The 18,066-nt window shown below is 43.3% G+C and overlaps 1 long non-coding RNA gene across 2 annotated transcripts in view; it reads right to left on the bottom strand.

Annotated features, from left to right (window-relative positions):
* The window catches only part of LOC143303349 (uncharacterized), an 88,443-nt gene extending 76,197 nt beyond the window's left edge, over nt 1–12,246 (bottom strand). For both annotated transcript variants that reach the window (XR_013059538.1, XR_013059537.1), the window contains exon 1: nt 12,137–12,246. This is a non-coding gene — a long non-coding RNA (uncharacterized LOC143303349). The remainder of the gene's footprint in view (nt 1–12,136) is intronic.
* Between the last annotated feature and the right edge of the window lie 5,820 nt (nt 12,247–18,066).

Here is an 18,066-nt window from a genome sequence, read left to right as displayed (position 1 = left end):
TGGTGGAACTACCGCGAACCAGCGTGTAGGACGAGAGTAGACGCATAAAAGAGCCGTTTGCTCGGAAACGAGACCTACCGAAGACGCGAACGGACGTCGTTAAGCCGGTCGATGGTTCGGACGCATTTCTGCTGGACAATGAGGCGCGACAGGGACGAAATCGCGAGGGCGAGGAAAGAACGAGAGGAGAAAGAAGCTTGTCGCCGTTCGAGGACCACGCAAGACTCATTCTGGCCCGGGTGGTCGCCCGTCAATCTGCTGCTCATGCCGCTTTCGGCGCAAATATCCTCCAACGATGTACTGGGTCCTCCCTTCCCGCTTCCCTTTTCTTCCTTTCTTTTTCTTTTTTGTTCCTTTTCTTACGTCTTTTTTTCTTCTTTTTCCTTCTCTTTACTTTCTTCTGCGGAGCACCACGCACGTAACGGACGGTCTCTCTTCTGTTCGTCTCTATACACGCGGGATACCAACGCAACGGAGAGAAGAAAAGGCGATGCACACATCGCGGTGAAGGTGAACGAGAAGAAAGGTGGACGCGTTCGACCCGACGTTTCCCAATCCTTACGCCAGGACCACCTCGAAAATTGCTGCCTTTCTTCTTCGACCGAAATAGTTGCCCCTTTCGGTTCTTGTTCCACGCCGTACCGGCGGTCGTCAGCTTCTCAATCGCAACAAGCGACAGCTTCTCGGTGAAGCTGATCTTCGAGTTCATTTTGGTGGTTACAGGTAGCAAAGACTTACTTGAGACTCGACCTTTTGATTTAACTCATTTCGAACCCACGCTATTACACTGTACCTATATTCTCGGCCACGTTTAGTTCGTACCCTCAGCTCTCTTTTAACGAACAAGTTGTAATTTCATTTTACAATGGATATGTACGTATTTACGTACGTTGAAACTTGTTCGTTAAAAGATAGCTGAGGGTACGAACGAAAGAATAATTCATCGGTCGTAGAGAATGAATTATAGAGATCCGTGAGAATGATATGTAGCAACGACGGCGATAAAACGTTTCGCGCGTTCAATTAGAAATCGTAACTGGTGCAGTAACTCGTGTAACACCATCCGTCCGCTTTCATCTTCTTCTCACTTGTCCTGTTTCTAATTCGCGTAAATTATAAGACAATGGAATCGTGATCAACGACGGGGAGAACGAACAATGAACGCGTTACAAGTTACAACTGCGAAACATCCATAAATCAATTTATCTCTGGCTCTGTCAATTAATTGATACTTAACCGCGTCACTCGCATCTATCAGTGCCTCGCCTACCACCTGTCACCGACTTTAATTACAGCAGAGTAGCGGCGCGACACATTGTACGCGAAACTTGTGAACAAACCTTTTCTCGTACTATCTGATCTCTCGTTTAATTTACTGTGATCTTTATTACATGAAAGTGTAATGCGCTTATGGAACTTTCCATGTATGCACCTACATCTTGTTTTAATACAAAGGAAATAAAAATGACCAGAAAATAAAAAATTATTCGCAACGCGTCATCGCTGTGGAATAAAATTTCTCAAGAGCAGAATGAAATTTTTTTTAGATATTCCAGTGAATTAAAGACGGCATTGAAATTTTAATGCGTTTCTAAGATGGTCATTTTCTCTAACTGCGAGATGAATATTTCTCAGGAATAGTCGGAGAAATTAATTGCAATGTGCAAAGGTTAAACGAGGCGATAGGGGTTGTTCGCGACGAGAATGGAAAAGGAAAGTGAGAGGGTCGCGAGGGATGCATACGTGGTAAGGTCGGCAGAGCGAAGGAAGGAAGGACAAGACCCCGTAAACCAGAAGATTAGGATCTGAGGCGACGGCCACCCACTCTGAAGTTCCTCCACTTTTCTCTCCTTCCCTCGTTCACGTGCATTCTCGTGTCTGTCTGGTCGGTCAGTCACGTGAAACTGTTGGCTCTGCGTGGCGATAATTAACCGTAAAATGTCTACGAACTTATTTATTTCCCCTTTCAAGGTGTACGTGCTCTGTCCGGCCGATCGACCACACGCGGAAGTCGCTGCCGCCAGCGGACTTCCTCTTCAGAGGGTGTTATATTCACCAGTTGTTGATCTACTCAGGTGTTGCGTTTCGATTAGAGTTATGGATAAGCCGATGTTCATATTCGAGTTTCATTAAATTTAGCGACACATTATACGAATGGAGGTGATTACAGTTACGCGTCAAGAAATAGAGAACGTCGCATAAATTAGTGTTCCCTCGGCAAATACTGTCATCTATTATCTATAATTGTACCGTAAAATTGTTAAACATACGTCGAATATTCTATATTTTTACCATATTTTTACAACAAAGTTGCGTTTCTTTCTGTTCGTTACCACGTAATTTTGTCTCATTTTATATTCTGCCCATCTTTTGAATTCTTTTAAACTTTAACGTTATTTCAAGGTTACAAAGTTCGGTAAAAAATACCGGTAATCTTCTAGCCGGAAATAGAGGCTGATGCGGGAAAGTACCGATATCGTTGGACACAATACACTTTCGACACGTGGAAGTCGTGCCGGCGAGGAAGTTTAAGCTTACAGAGGAGATGTTACGAGCGTGGCTGAGTGTCGGTTTTCATGCCCGTACATTCGTTTATAAACGACAGAACCAGCGGAATTTAGTGGCTTTCCTTTTTCGATGAACTGTGCATACCAAATAGAAATACGACGAAACGCCGTAGTAACGTATCCACTTTGTGCCACGTCGGTTTCCTGTTATTTCGCCGTGAAAACAGAGATGATGACCAGGAAAAAATATTGTGAAACACGGATGAGACGTTTGCGTAATTAACGTGCCCGACGATTTCACGCAGAGTTTTACCGCTCTTTAAATATCGTTTTGTATTAGGATACTTAATGTCCCGGACTTATATATATTCGTAGAAACTCAACCGTTAAAAGACGATGCCATTGGACGCAATATTAATATTACAAAATAATAATACTGGTAAAATAATCAAACTAGTCGTATACCATAAGTCACCGTTAGTCTTTAACGCAATAACGAAAGTATAAGGTATTATCGTGTATCGTAGATCCACTAAGAATCACATTAATGACACGGTTTCAAATACTTTGCTACTATATATAGTGATAATAAAATAGTCATAGTCGAATTTGGGGAAGCAAATTACTTAGATTGACCTGGTTCAAGTAACCCCACGTATAAATCTATGGCACTTTACCCTATTTGGCGTAGTCTCTAAAACGCAACGAAATAGTTCACAGAACGATGTCGATCCATCAACCATTTTCAATTCCAATCAGTCGACCTTTCAATTTCCATGGTTGACTCTCACCTTTCACCTAATCTATTCGCCTCGAACACAAATCGGATCTGCTACGGTATCGGGAACGAAGAGTCGTTCGTTATTGGCGATACACCGACGGAAGTCCCGGCGAGTATAAACATTTTAAAAGCCTATTACCGTTATCAGCGGCGATCTACAGCCAACAGACGGCCGGTCCGCAGGTAATACAATATTTTCCAAGCTTTCTCGTGCCCGCGGACTCTCTCTCTCTCTCTCTCTCTCTCTCTTGAAAGAGCAGAAAGGTGTCAGTGGTTGGATCGGTCGCGAGATAACATTTCCCCAAGATCGATCGATCACCGAGAGAAGCTACGTTCGTTGTCTCAATCGGCTCGAGTCCTTAACAGAAATCGTGGTGGAACTGCACCCAGGGGAATCGACCTGGGATGCACAAGATGGCGAGGTGTACCATGGTAAATCGGGCACGTGTGCCGTGACGGGGATCGGGTTGGAGCGAAGAGAAGGGAAGAGGAAAGGGCTGGATGAAAGGACAATGCCTGGCACGGGTCAACATACGTCGCTCTTAGGGAGGGATAAGGGCTTGAGAAACACGGAGAGACAAAGGGGTGCTAGGTCGTACTGTAAAGAAATATCATTGGAGAACACGTAATGCTCGAAGATGTCTGACAGCTATAGAAATGCGCGTTTATCGCTTATGTTTAACTCAGATGTGTCTTAATTTCTTCCGAGGCCAGTGATTTTCAGAACAATGTTAATAAAGAAAAGTTAATGTCAATGCTAATAAAACAGGATAGACGAAGTGATAAAATACCAAAGAAAAAAGAGAGAAATCGAGACACGGTGTGAGCCGACAGGATGATTTTCGAGCGAAGGACAGAGCGGCGATGTCGGCGGGCGAAAGGAGGAAAGCAAGAGGAATACCGAGCCCTTGTAGTTGTAAATAATGCATTATAAATATAGGCACGCAGGTCGCGCGCGCGGGCGCACGCTCACGCAACACAAGGGACGCGTGCTTGGCATAGCTGCGCGCATTGTGGGCTCAGCACGAGATCCTTGTGGGTCCCTATGCGCCCCCATCTCTGTTGGCTACACCGGTATACGGGACGACAGGGCCCCGCTTAGACAACAATCACATTCATCGAGAGACTCACAATGCTAATCGTAAAGACGCCGCCTATTATGGCGGCGTGTCCACGAGGGGGGTTCACCCGCAGTCTCCCTGGAGGCGGGCTTCCCTTTCCTTTTTCTGCCAACAGGACCGCGAGAGCTGAGTTTTTATTTCTTCGGCCGCCTTTGAAGCGCCGTCGAATCGAGACACTCCATCCACCACCGCCTCGCTCTTCTTCTCCCTCTTTCCAATCTCTTTCTCTCTCTCTTTCTCATCCTCGATTTTCTCGTCCTTTATCTCCTCGCCACTCGTCTCCTCTCTTTATTTCTTCATCCACCGTCCCTTCATTTGTTCCTTTCGACCGGCGCGATCCTTCTACCTCGCTTCCTCCCCGTCCTCCTTCAGCGGTGACTTTAGCCACGCCACCAAGAATACGAGTCGGTTTGACGGGGTGGCGACGCGACGTCGATGCCGCTTTGGAAATTCACGAGGAAGCCCCTATGTCGTCGTTCCAGCGTATGTCCGGGGATTACGTAGCTTAATTTCACATTGTGCGAGAGTAGGGTCCTTGTCACAGCTGAATTCGCGACGCCACACTATTCGTGAGACTTTTTTTCGACAGGGTAATGAGATGCTTGTTAAATAACGATTGGTGTCCAACTGGCCGTGTCTGTGCCTGATCGAGCTTGCAGATGTGCGATGTATCTACTTTAACCGTAGTTGCTTCGACGTAAGAATTCTTCGTCGTTTCGCCGACTGTAAACCGTTTCGCGTAAGATGTTAAACTTTCGCGAATAAATTGGAATTTTTATCGATGTGAAAATTCTTTGTTTCGTTGACTGTACTATCGTATGGAGATCTCTTTCTAATCTCCGCTCTGCGTAGTGCACTTTTGTAAATCAAAGTCACGCCATTACTTGGCATGACAAATCTTACGACGACTTAAAGACAAGTCCCAACCTATTTGAAAACCCCAGAAACCTTAACCTACACGACCCGCGTAAACCCCGAATCGGCGGCACATTAAATTTCTATTACCATCGGCCTGTTAGAACGTCTATGGTGCGCTCCTTGACCCTATTCACAGACCGAATGCGATTTTAGAAATTTGTCACGGACGCTGGTAGTCAGACACGGCGTATAGCCTTCGAACGTGGTTAATATTAACGACCTTTTGTGCTGGAATTCTTCCGAAAAACTGGCGATCAAAGGTGGCTACGAAACGGGAGGGCGAGACGATGGACCCCCTGTGGATAAACCGCACGGTAGCTGGGCAAAGTGTCGCCTCCTCGAAGACCACCATTCGCGTTGTCCTTTTTACGAGATTTACCTTTGACGCGGCAGAAGCCTCCAGGCAAATAATGGCCGGAGCAAGTGAAGAAAAGGAAAATTTTGTCAATCCAAGGGTGATTCACCCCCTTAAATAAATTATTTATTTTCAACTGCTAGACTAGTAAGAAAAAAATGGTAATATAAACAGCCACAGGTATACGTTAAGGACTCGTAGCTATCTTATCTCGTAGCAATTTTCGTAGAGAACTACAGGTCATTTTGACGTCTGTCGCGCGACACTCGAGATAAGCTGTAGATCATTATTCATCTCAGAAAATGGAAGACGAAAGGCAGGAGCTGTGATGTTTCCATGTTCTTCGGTGACAAACAGTGTCTGACTTTTATCGATTTGTAGTAGCTTCCTGTTTTACGAGAAGCTTTTCACGGGAAACATCAGAGTGATTTGACCGTGCGACGAATCACTTTATACACAGTATTTTCTACTTATAACAGATAGAATAAGAAGGAGAATAAGTCGATTTTTAAACAAATAAGGGTAAATTCAGAAACAATCGTTCCTTGCTTTGGAAGTATTTCACAAATTACGAATGGATGAAAGATTTTCAAACTATGAACATGGTAACACGTAGCGTTACGCAACAATTTCGGATGACCTAATTGCTGCAAAGTTCCGGTGACGAGCTGTTAATTAATTACATTAATTCTACTCATTAAATCCAACTGACACGCATACCAAAATTTGCACAGCTTCGATCGGGAGGGCTTGGCCAACAGAACGAATCGATTGGCCGACTTACGAAGCCGCCTGACATTTCAAGCCTCTGTTAAGACAAGCGTGACAGAATCTAATTAATGAATCATGCAAATCAAGGGAATTGTGAACCAGGTACATCGAGGCGATTCTTCCCATAGCTGTTTCGTTAGTTCGTCGCTACGAATGGTCCAATAAGTCAACACCGCGGTCAAGTATCCGTGTCCTACCTGAATTATGCTCGCCTATTTACCGCTCTCGAGTCTTCGAATCCTTGAAACGAGGACTGCAGAGATCCTCGAGAGGCTATTGTTGCACCAAGTATCAGCTACCTAGCTATCTACCTGTCTACGAGACTCTCGTGCCGATCTGCGCCTATCCAGCGTGAAAAAGAGACCCTTTTCTTCTTCTTCTTCCCTTTGCTTTTTTTTATTCACTAGCCTCTCCTCTTCCTTTCTATTTTGGGAAACGATAATCCTCGACTACCTCGCCTTTTGTCGCTATTGTGCGTTCAAGAGGCTACTAGTCACTTTGTGTCGCTGTTACGGGACAATTTGCGGCTTTCTGTGCCTTCTCTGTATCTACGGTGGTCTTTTCTGTCGCGATCAAAAAGCGGAAAAACACAGGAAGCTTACCACAACTGCGAAAAACTGTCGCTCGACTACGATTCGTTCGCGTCGTTCCAGCGTACCCTCGATGGGTGGTGTCCTTTAGCGTTGTCGTTTCCCATTGAGGGAGTCGAAAAGGAAAGAAGAAGTTTCATCTCGTTTTAATGGAATGTGTCAAACAGGGAAATTCTAACGGAAAATGATATTTTAAGGCACTGGGGACATAAAGGATCAAAGAGGAAGATTCCACGCAACGTCCATGCGAACATCTGCTAATTTTCGCATCGGTTGTATAATCGTACGAGAAAGACTCGTGATTCGAGATAGAAGCCGGTTCGATTTCAATGAATACCGGCTGGGTCGTGTGAGTGAACTGGATTGTCGACTCGGGGTGAGTTCGAGGCGCGTAGAACTTGTGGGAGAGGTCAGAGCTGTCACTCAAACGACCCGATGTGTCTAGCTACCCTCCCATTAGCCCTCCTCCCCCTCGTTAATTGCTAAATTGAAGGCAATTTCGACGGACAGCTAATCGGAATTCGACGCAATATATCGCGCGAATCGAGGCCCTGAAATCAAGAGAGGATTACGTGGGATTTATGGAGGCATCATGCCGCTCGTTCGTTCTACTGCCTTCTTCTCGAGAAATCCTTCGCGGAGTTTTTTCGTTGAACCAATCGAACGATCAACGTATCGTGAATGATAGGCCTGTCGATCTTTCTGTTCACGATATTTCGCCCGCTACCACGAAAGTGTCGCGGATCCAGTTTCGTATCTAGCAATTTTTCGATTGTCGAGGCAAGATTCGCAAATCTGTTGCTTCGCTTCGGATTAACATCTTTTTTATTTTAATACTTTGCAATATTTTTGTTACTCGTTCCCTCTCGTAACGTTCTGCTACGGATCCTACGTTACAATATGTAGGAAATATTCAAGTAAGAACAGAAGGATAGAAAATGGAGCAGCGAAAGGGTAAGCTGTCTTCCCATCAAGAATCTTCGGACAGCTTCCGCGGAGCGAGGCGTATCGTTCTCGAAAAATGGGCCGGGGCCCGCTCGTAATCCGGCGCCCTGTGTTTACGACCCGACGGGAGCAACGTCTCTAAAAACCAGGTACTCCCAAACGATTCCACCGGTCTGCAGTAACCACATTTCCACCGTACAGAACTCTCCTCGCCTCGGGCCCTCCACCAACGAAACATTCATTCCGTCGCATAAGTTCGCGAGGTACTTTCACACGTTCCACAGCGTTGCTTGAAACGCTGTTCTCCACCACCGAGAGGAACAAGGTACGCATCCTTGTTCGATCAGTTTCAGATTAATACAATTCTTGTATTTGGAACTGTCTTTAAAATTTGAAGAATACCCGATGAAACAGCCCTATTATCTATTATCTTCTCAAGCAACTCTACAACGATAATAAAAATTTAAATCTGCTACTACATCGGTACGTATGTAAGTGATGCGGCTCTAAAAAATTCACATTATTTGCAGAATAACCCAAGAATTTAAGACAATTCCCAAAATGATACTTTGAATTCCTAAAAAGAATCTAGGAAAATCTAAGTCATCGTCTAGCAAATCGATTCAACACGTTCCAACATGACAACCGCCTTAATTCGTCAACGTCGAAGACAGACGATCTTTTCGAAGATACGTCAATTTTCCATCCTCGTCATCCTCCCCGAAGATACCCAACAGAAGTTGTTGGAAAAGAGAACAGGCTACGAAATAATAGAAGAAGACAAGCAAAACACAGCTTCGCGGTTTTCGGGGGTAGTCGTAACCGGTCGCAATCGTCGGGTAATTGGCCGTTTCGATTTTTAATTGGCTAGCCCGCGGTCCGAGTACGGTCGTTAGGTGTTATATTGTGTTGCGTTGTAAATTGTTCCGCTGGAATAGTTGGATCGAATATTTTTCGGGAACCACGGCAAGAGAGGTCCCGAAATGGGTCTGTGCCGGCACGGTTCTCGAGCTCTCGAAAACGGAGGCTCTCGCGTTTACGACCGGGGGACTGGGCGGGACCGATCAATGGCCAATTATATACGCGTTCGCAGAGACCCGACGATAATTTCGAAAATTGATCCCTGCGTGTTCAGCCCTTCCTCTTTCTGCCCCCTTGAGTTTCCTCGATACAGCGGGTAGCCGAACGACGACAGCGACGAGATAGGTCGCGGAGGTAGCGTGGAAGGATGATGAAGGGTGACAAATGACTTCCTGATGGTTCCAAGCGTATACTTTCGAGGAATTGTCTCGATTGAATTTAAAACGGCTTTTGGATCCTGCTCTTCTGATTAGCGGTTTTGTTGCTGGAAGCATTTCTGGAGGTGTGCGTAGGGGGGGGGGGCGGTGGAGAGGTTAGGAGAGAGGCGAAGATGAGAACGAGGAGTTCTGCTGGAATTTTTGTTCGATGATGGATTGATACGCTTGGTTTGGTACTTTTCGTGATTGGAGACTTGAATTGGAGAAGTCAGGGGGAATAGAAATGGGCTATTTAATGATACCCATGCGGCCAGTTACTAAATTTATCCTTGTGAGAGACGAAGACTGCATTTCGAAGGTTTTACCTTTAGAATAACGTGGTTTGATACGAAGCTAACGCCAGAACTACCAGAATGCTATGAAATTTGTCATTTTTCATGGCCAGTGGTTTACAACGATGCATTCTTCGGAAGTCTTACAAGCTTGTTTCTCCGTTACGTTGTATAAGCACCTATCCCTACATTTTTTTATCTTGATCCCCTTGATACAAGTTTTATGCTTTAGTCATCTAAGAGGTGCACAACAAAAAACCAACAACTTAAACGAAAACTGCTTGTCTAGAACCGTCTGAAGTCGAGTAGGAATGGGTTAATCACACTTGGGAGAATCGCCGGAATCGTATAATTACATCCTTCGAAAAGACATAAAATCAAAAACGACACGAGCAGATAAAAGGCGGAAAGCCGCGTGGGACCAACTGTGCACAATGTATCTCTTTGTGCTAGATGGAAGCTCGAACGGGATACTTTTTGGGAGATCCTTGGAACATCATCCTCGTTATACGCCGCCTTCTACGGCCTACGTGTTTATGGCCTTTGATCTAGGATAGAACGATCGACGAGCAATTATATACGTGTCCAAAGATTCCTAAAATTCGATCTTGCGACCCACTTTCTTCTTCTATGTAATGGAACATTTCGTGGCAAGAAACGAGTCTTGTGTAAATGGTGCAACAAAACTCCAACATACGAAGACGACCATATGTCAAATTTGACAGAATGATAGATAAAATGTCTTTTAAATTATACAGTTATTTTTTAAAAGAATATTATAATATTCCACAAAAAAATTGATTATTGAAACAAACAAACAATTATTGTTGTGTTTCTAAACTACTCAACAGCCGCTCGTTCATATGCGACTAAACACACCTCTCTAGAGCTTCGATTTTTCCTCGAATGACTGTGTAGACAGGCGAATAGGTTCCAGGGACGGACGAAGAGAGGCGGAGAAGAAAGTAGAAGGGTGAAGATAGGACCGGCGAGGCCTCGACTGGGCCACGCAGTTTCGAAAGTCTAGTGCCTACCATATAATTGTTACGTTATTAAATACCGCTTAAGTTGGACTGTTTCGGAGGAAATTCCAGTATAACACGGGGTCCTCTTAATTAAGGGGCACCGGTGGCTATGCCGCCCTCGTACCATGTCCAGGAAAACGAACTTTTAATAGGCGCCAGGGCACCCGCGAGAAAGGGAATCGCCGCAGATAATTATCCACGGGGATATATAGAGACTTTTTCGGTATTTATGGCGATCAAAGTCCCTGCCTCCGTTGTGACGTAACGAGCTCGTTCCCGTTGATCGACCTTCTCACAAAATGGAGGGATCACGGATGACCGATGAAGAGGTAATCGAAGGTGCGCAGTCTTCTAGTGTATCTGATTAAAATTTTGCAGAGCACATTCTTTCAGAGACACTTCATCATACATATAACATCTCTACGTACAATAATTTTACGTATAATGATACAAATAGTATTATTGGATACAATTCTATATCGAAATTGCTAAGTATTGCTATTTTAAAGGAGATAATATACGTAAAAAGTTATATTTTCATTATACGAAACAGTTTTTTGCAAATTTCAATAGATAAAGAAGTTCAATAGAATAAAAAATATTAATGCATAACCTATAAGCTCGGATGTGTAAAATCTACTAGCTTTCATAATAACAATTCACAAAGTGAATATACGAAGATGATTATCAATTACTTTGAGAAGAGAATGTAATAGCGAGAAATGCAGGGATTGTTTACAAAATAGAAGATTTGTACCGAAATTTGACGATGCAATTAAAATTCTTCAACAAATTTTGGTGTGTGTGCGCGTGCTGATTTAATCGATGCCAGTATGTATTGCTAGCGCAATTTTATTCGATCAAAATTGCCATCAGCAAATACCGGGCGTGGACGTGTATTGTTTTGGTGTTTCGAACGATATTTGCATGCGATGTACGTCAATGGATATGCACCAGGTGTTCAAGGGACGACCGATCAGCGGTCTGCCTTGCTATGCAAATACACGTGCAATAATTTATTCAAATTCAAGGTTGCTGCAGATTTATTGATGTATGCACGTAATAGCTTTAACCTTCCATGTATTAATAATCGATGAAATATGTTTTGCAAATTATAATTGATAGGTGATTTCTTTTTCCACGCGATTATAACTGATTCGCAATTTCTTTCTTTCCTTTTTAAAACGAATCCGATTTCTAAGACACTTACGCTTCAAAGTATCGTAACACTGATAATTCTTCATTGAGTTAGGTAAACATAACCAAACATATTTGATATATTTACGTTACACAATCTTCGTAACTTCATTCACAAAATATCTCTCATTATAAGCAATTGGTTCATTATTATAAGATATATTAGAAGGTACAAATATGTAAGATTTTTGTTGTATAAAGTATATACACGTATAAAGTATCAAACGACGCTTCATAATAGTTGCCAGTGATAACCTAATTCTCCCAAAAATTAGAGCAAATATCGAAATTATCCTAAGACTTGTAAGGGAACGTTTACGTCTTAAATTATACTCGAACGATAAATATTAACTCACCAGAGTCGTTTTCCAATTTCCCCAAATGTTCTCCGCTTACTCCAAACGTGCCAGTTTCCACATTTTTCACTTGATAAATATGCACTTCACTTGATAAATTCGCACTAATTAACCTGACAAATTGTGGCACTGCATACGCGCGGGATTGCGCATGCGCATTGAGTATATCTGTTCGAGCAAAATGCACGTTCGACGCGTTTACGCGGATGGGAGTGTTCGCGATTGAAATAACATTGTGAGCTGTGTAAATGGCCCGGAACACGATTATCGCGTTGGTAGGGAGATAGGAGGCGAGCGGAATCCGTCGAAAATTGAATCCTTGTAGGAGCCGCGAGGGGCGCGTCTTTAAAAACACATAAATTAGAGGCAAACGACCACGCGAGAGGGCAGCATCGACGGTAAATTATGAATCGCTGACGCTGCCGTGTGTACGCTGCCTCTATGCCTCGAATGTCCTCGTCTTTCAACTCAAACACGACGATTCCCGGACCGATCGGAGAAAGTGGCTGAAGAAACCGAATAAAATATACATTTGGCTTCCCGCGATCGACCGGCGGAAACCATCGAAAAAAACGTAAACGAATCGTTATTCTCGCGTTGAATACGATGGCGATCGATCTATCGAATGCGAGTGTGTGAATGTGTAGATGCTGCGTTCAACCGGTCTGCTTCGTTCGTTCTTTTCGATCTCTTTGACAAGAAATGGAATTTCAAAACGGAGAGTGCTAATGGAGGTAAATTTTATACATCTATTATATGTATGTACACTACTGTTCAAATGTATCCAGACACTGGTTTACTTTTAACAAGACTTAATTTCATTGAGAGGTTATGAATGAAAAAATATTTGTGGTGCATTTGTTTTTTGTTATTATTACTCCTGTATATAGTAAAACGTACGAAAGAATTCGCCTGTGGAATCAGTTTATTGCTCGAGAAGTTCTCTATCGTCAGGTTGTTTAATTTCCAACCTATATAAGATTTTCTTAAATTGATTAGAAAACTTCCTTCTGATTATTTTTTATAATTTTATTAACTTGTCAATAGTTCTGGATACCGATGATAGTAGAAAATGTTGAAAAAACCTGATATACAAAGTATTTGTTGATGTGCATATTTTTATTTATATTTTAGTTTAACCAAAATATGTAGATACTTATTTCGTACTTTAAATATTAATATATGCTCATACATGTTGGCGATGTTTTTAATATCGAAATTAATCTTAATTCATAGTGGAATTCATTTTCATCAGCCATCAATTCCATCGTTCATTTACTCGTTTCATTAATTTTTTTGACATTATTTGGATTTTATTTTAAATCAATGAGAAATTTTTCAAAAAATTTACTTAGCAATGTAACTAAAGAAGAATTATGTGTTTAATGAGAATGTACATATGTAACAAGAATGACAAGAAGTCACGTTAGGATCATCGCGAAAACCAGCGGTTCTCAGTATTCAAATGTGACATCGATAAAAATTGAATAGCTATTGTATTTATCTTGTCAGCTCTTTTCTGAAAACATAGGAGACAATAAATAAGTAAACAGCATAGGTTTACAGGGATTCACTGTGATCCGTAGAAGGAGACGAGTGGCAAAAGTGGGGCCTGATTTATTCGAAATTACGTTAGCCAGCGGCCATCGCGCGTTACCTAATTGAGAAACGCGATGGTCGGTGAGTTATTATCGCGGTGTAGAGCCGCAAATAGTTTTACGACTGTGAGAGAAACCATAAAACTGGGAAACAGGTCGGCAGATTCGAGGAAAACGTGGTAGACGAAACCGTGGTAGTTAGGAAAGGGTTAAGGCCCTGTTCAATTAGCGACAGGATAGCGTCAAGAAAGTTTCGATGCGGAGGGTAATTAATAAGAAACTTGTTTCCTTGCATCTGGACAGACGAAGACAGGGTAATCAGTCGTGATTTATGAAGGTAGAGCATTCTTATGGTATGGAAGGAAGATTTAATACGACGTGAAACAGAGAGTATCATTTTGTAGAGTGATGTAAAGGAGCGCGAGTTCAGTGATTGAATTTTTCGAACATCATGTACATGGAATATAGAGCAAATCGTGCTTTAGGAAATAGTAAGAAATATTTAAAGAAAAGGATTAGCGTTTAATTGGTCCAGGGTCTTCCATAACTGGTGCGTATAATCACGGGAACGAGGAATAACAATTTTTCATAAAAAGTTTCATATTCTAAAAGATTGGCATTAAATATTTTCTTAGCAAATACCTAACTTACGTTGCCTACTTATGTTTACTTATGTCTATTGCATTGGATAATGGAGAACACGCAGTGAAACAGGATATTGCACGATGCGATGAATTTGATTACTTCACATAGAAATTTAATACGAATGCCAGAATCGTGTATTTCACAGAGTAAGAAGCATTTTCAGCAATTTTTAATGCAATAAAATATACCGTATACGAATATCCTGTTTCATTGTTTGTTCTCTAATACGACTAGACAACTAAACTCGAAGGTGAGGAATCCATCCAATAAAGAGAAAAGGGAACAACGGAAGAACATTAGTGAACACTGGTCTCCCCCTTTTTCCTCCTTCTTTCACCGTGGCTTGAAACTTGCTTTTCTCGGTGTCTCCGCAAGTTAAGCGAAGAAAATAAGAAGGGAAGAGAAGACAGGGCTGGAAAGAAGGACGCAGAGAGAGGCGGAGGTCCGTTCTGTCTCTTTCCCTTGTTCCAGCTCTTGTTGGCTCTCCTTGTCGACCGCGACATAACGTGCCGTCGGCCACACGCGTCGACAAGTAGATAAACCGATTGATATACGACCTACATCCTACCTACCTTCTCTCTACCTTCGGCCGTGCGCTTACTCGCGCTCACGTGCACGTCGATTCGACGATCCCTCTTCATTGACCATTGCTTCTTACGATTAGAGTCGTCGTGGACATCGTGTAGAATTAACCCTATTATCGTGGTCGAATTTATACAACACAATCGCGCGTCGTTAGGTTAACGTAATCGTTGAAGGAATTAGAGCTACATCATTTATTCTATCTACTTTTATACAAATTTTAGAAAGCGCGAAGATATACAATTCCTTCGTGTACGTTTATTCGCTGTGGAATTTCAGAGAAGTCTATTTTTTGATTAATCGAGTAATTTTGCCCAGAATTTTATTTTCGGGCGAGATCGGCTCTTGTTCGATAATATTTTATAATTATAGCAATGTCTCGTAACCGAGGTGTTGAAAAAACTGCAAGACTGTTCGCTTTAACGGAAAGGGACGCAAATACGACGAGAAAAGTTACAAGTTGGCTTCTCTAATTCCTAATTCAGTCCACAAAATACACATGCTCTTCCATTCTCGTCAAAATCGCGTCTCAATCAAGCGGAGAGGAGAGGAGTTCCAAGCGAATCAACCGGTCTATTAATTTCCTTCAGCGGCATTTATTACCGACTCACATGCTAATGAGCAGAGTGAGTCAGAAGAGACAGCCAGCCTCTAAACTCTTGAGACGAAGCCAGTAAAACCGATCGTGCTTGCTTAGAAGATCCGCGAGGAGGAATTTCCCCGGATGCGGTTGCTCGGACAGGCCAACCGGCATTTATAGTCGTTCGAAAGCGGTTTCTCGGCAAGGATCTCGCGATACGCGGCACGAAGGCGACGATTTGTCCGAGAAATGGTAATCGGAGTCCCGCTGAGCTCGGTAACGAGATTCGAGCGGGCCCGAGGCCCTCGTTTCCCAGGGGGAGGATCGATTTAAACGTTCGCCAAGAAGGTCGAGATTCCTCGGCCCTGAGGAGTCCCGAGAGCGTTCCCGAATTTAGCGAAAGATTGCGACAGCCAGTCGTATATATCCTAGCATGCGCCAAAACGAACACAAGAGGATGCTTTAAGCTCGATGACAGTGCTGTCAACGCCTCTGAAGGAAGTACGTGGCGACGAAAGGAGTGGTTTTGGGAGTGAGGTATTACAATGGATCGTTTCGATCATTCTTTTGTGAAGGCAATCGCTTCCCGGATAAAACTGAGAGGGCAGGATTATTGGACAACGGAATGGAAATTAATTTGGAGAATTAGAATAATTAAAATTCCTGCTACTTAATCGTCGTACCATCTACTAAATTGTCGCTTTCGTAATTTCTCTCACAAGTATCTTCTTCCTCGTTCATTCATATCTCTAACGAGAAACGCGCATATCCGAAACGAGTCGCGTTACATCATCCCCGATGAATCAACGCGGCGACCGCGGCAAGGTCCAAAGAAGCTGCGAAGCGCGTTCCTAGTGTCAATTTTACTCTGCAATTTCAGTCCATAATTCCAGACGCTTCAAGGCCGCGTGTCGGTGACAGCAGAGTTAAGAACAACGTTCGAAAAGAATACTGGAGAGGACGCGTTAAAAGACGTAGGCTTGCAACACGTTTGGAATCACGCGGCAAACGGACCGCGATGAAAAGAAAGAATAAAAAGAGTCAAGTGTACGGGGAGGAAAGAAAAGGAAGAAAAAGGAAAGAGAAAAAGAGAAACGTTGCGGGCCCGATGCCGGAGGTCGCGTCCATGTCGCGTTGCAAAAGTGTCGGTTCGCGTGCTACATCCGGCATGCAGTTCCATGCACGGTCCAACGCGTGGTCGTAAAGAAAAAAATATGGATGTGTCTCATCCCGGATTCAAATACACACCCTCGGCTCCCGGTGCCACATAAATTTAGTTCAAGCCGGTGTAAAGACAGCGATGCGCCGCATACCAAAACGTTCCTGTTCCGTGTTCTTCATGGTTAACAAAGTAGATCCCCGGGACGGACTGGCGTTTCTCCATCCTTCGTAATCTAGAAGCGTGCATCAAGGATTCGCATTTGAATCTGGAGAACATTCATGACTGACGGGAATTATATTCGGGACCTATCTTTTCGAACATGTTTCTGTTCTGGTCGGTCCTCGATCGTGTCCGTGCAGTGCAGGTTATTTTTCGGCTTTTTTTTCAAATCGTTTTGGATATCTTTAGCGGTGATGTCGAAATTTTTCTTCTTGAGCGAGATACAGGTATTATTTATTTTGTGGTTGCTGGATTGGTTGGATTTGGATTGATTGTCAAGATACCTCTCGTCACAGCTCTCATCGTGCGTTTGATTTCGGTGTACACGAACTTCTACCGTAGCATTCGATCGATACATTTTCATCATCCGCTTCAAGAATCCAATTCCAGACCACGCAGTCACCAGGTGGTACCCACAGGTACCCAACGTTCGAAAGATCCGGAAGGTTTAATTGGTCATTTCCGTTGGTCGATTATCGCCATTCTCCTGCCAGAGATAATAGTAGCGGCGTGGCCACAGTTACCACGATTTTTCGAGTGTTTCATAAAAGCAGCAACAGCCTCTAAACGGCAATAACAGCGAATGAATACGGTTGTTCGGGGACAGAGAGCCGAAGAGAGGAGAGCGAGAATATAAGGCAGTTATTTACGAGACAGCGCCGCGGCGTAACGAGCGTCCACGAGGCCAACGAACGACTAAGCGGCGCGACACCGATCTGTTCTGGCCACATCGTGAAATTTCACGCAACAAACGCGTTTGCGCTTACCCCTTAACCGCCTTAAACCTTTCCCGGATCGCACTCGATGGTTGATCAAATTTTACGTCTATATTCGAGGCTTACTGCTGTTTTATGATCATTCTCAGCTGGCGATTTCGTAAATGACTCGAGATCACTTCGTTAACGAAACACGTATCTTTGTACCCGATACTCTCGTGGAGAACGTAGGTCAGTAATTGTTGACGTTATTAACCAAGTATAGTCGATCTCTTTGTCGATTAGTGAAATAAACCTGCTACGTTTGAGTCTCGAATTCGTGCAAGTTTCGTATCACTCGTTCAACGAGTAGAGACCTGATCGAAATTGATCTGTCTTTACCAACTACTAATTCGGTGATCGTAGAAGGTTTCTAAAAACCCAATAGA

The sequence above is a fragment of the Bombus vancouverensis genome, chromosome 11, assembly GCF_051014615.1.
Source record: "Bombus vancouverensis nearcticus chromosome 11, iyBomVanc1_principal, whole genome shotgun sequence".
NCBI lineage: Eukaryota > Metazoa > Arthropoda > Insecta > Hymenoptera > Apidae > Bombus > Bombus vancouverensis.
This window is presented reverse-complemented; position numbering and strand designations above follow the sequence as displayed.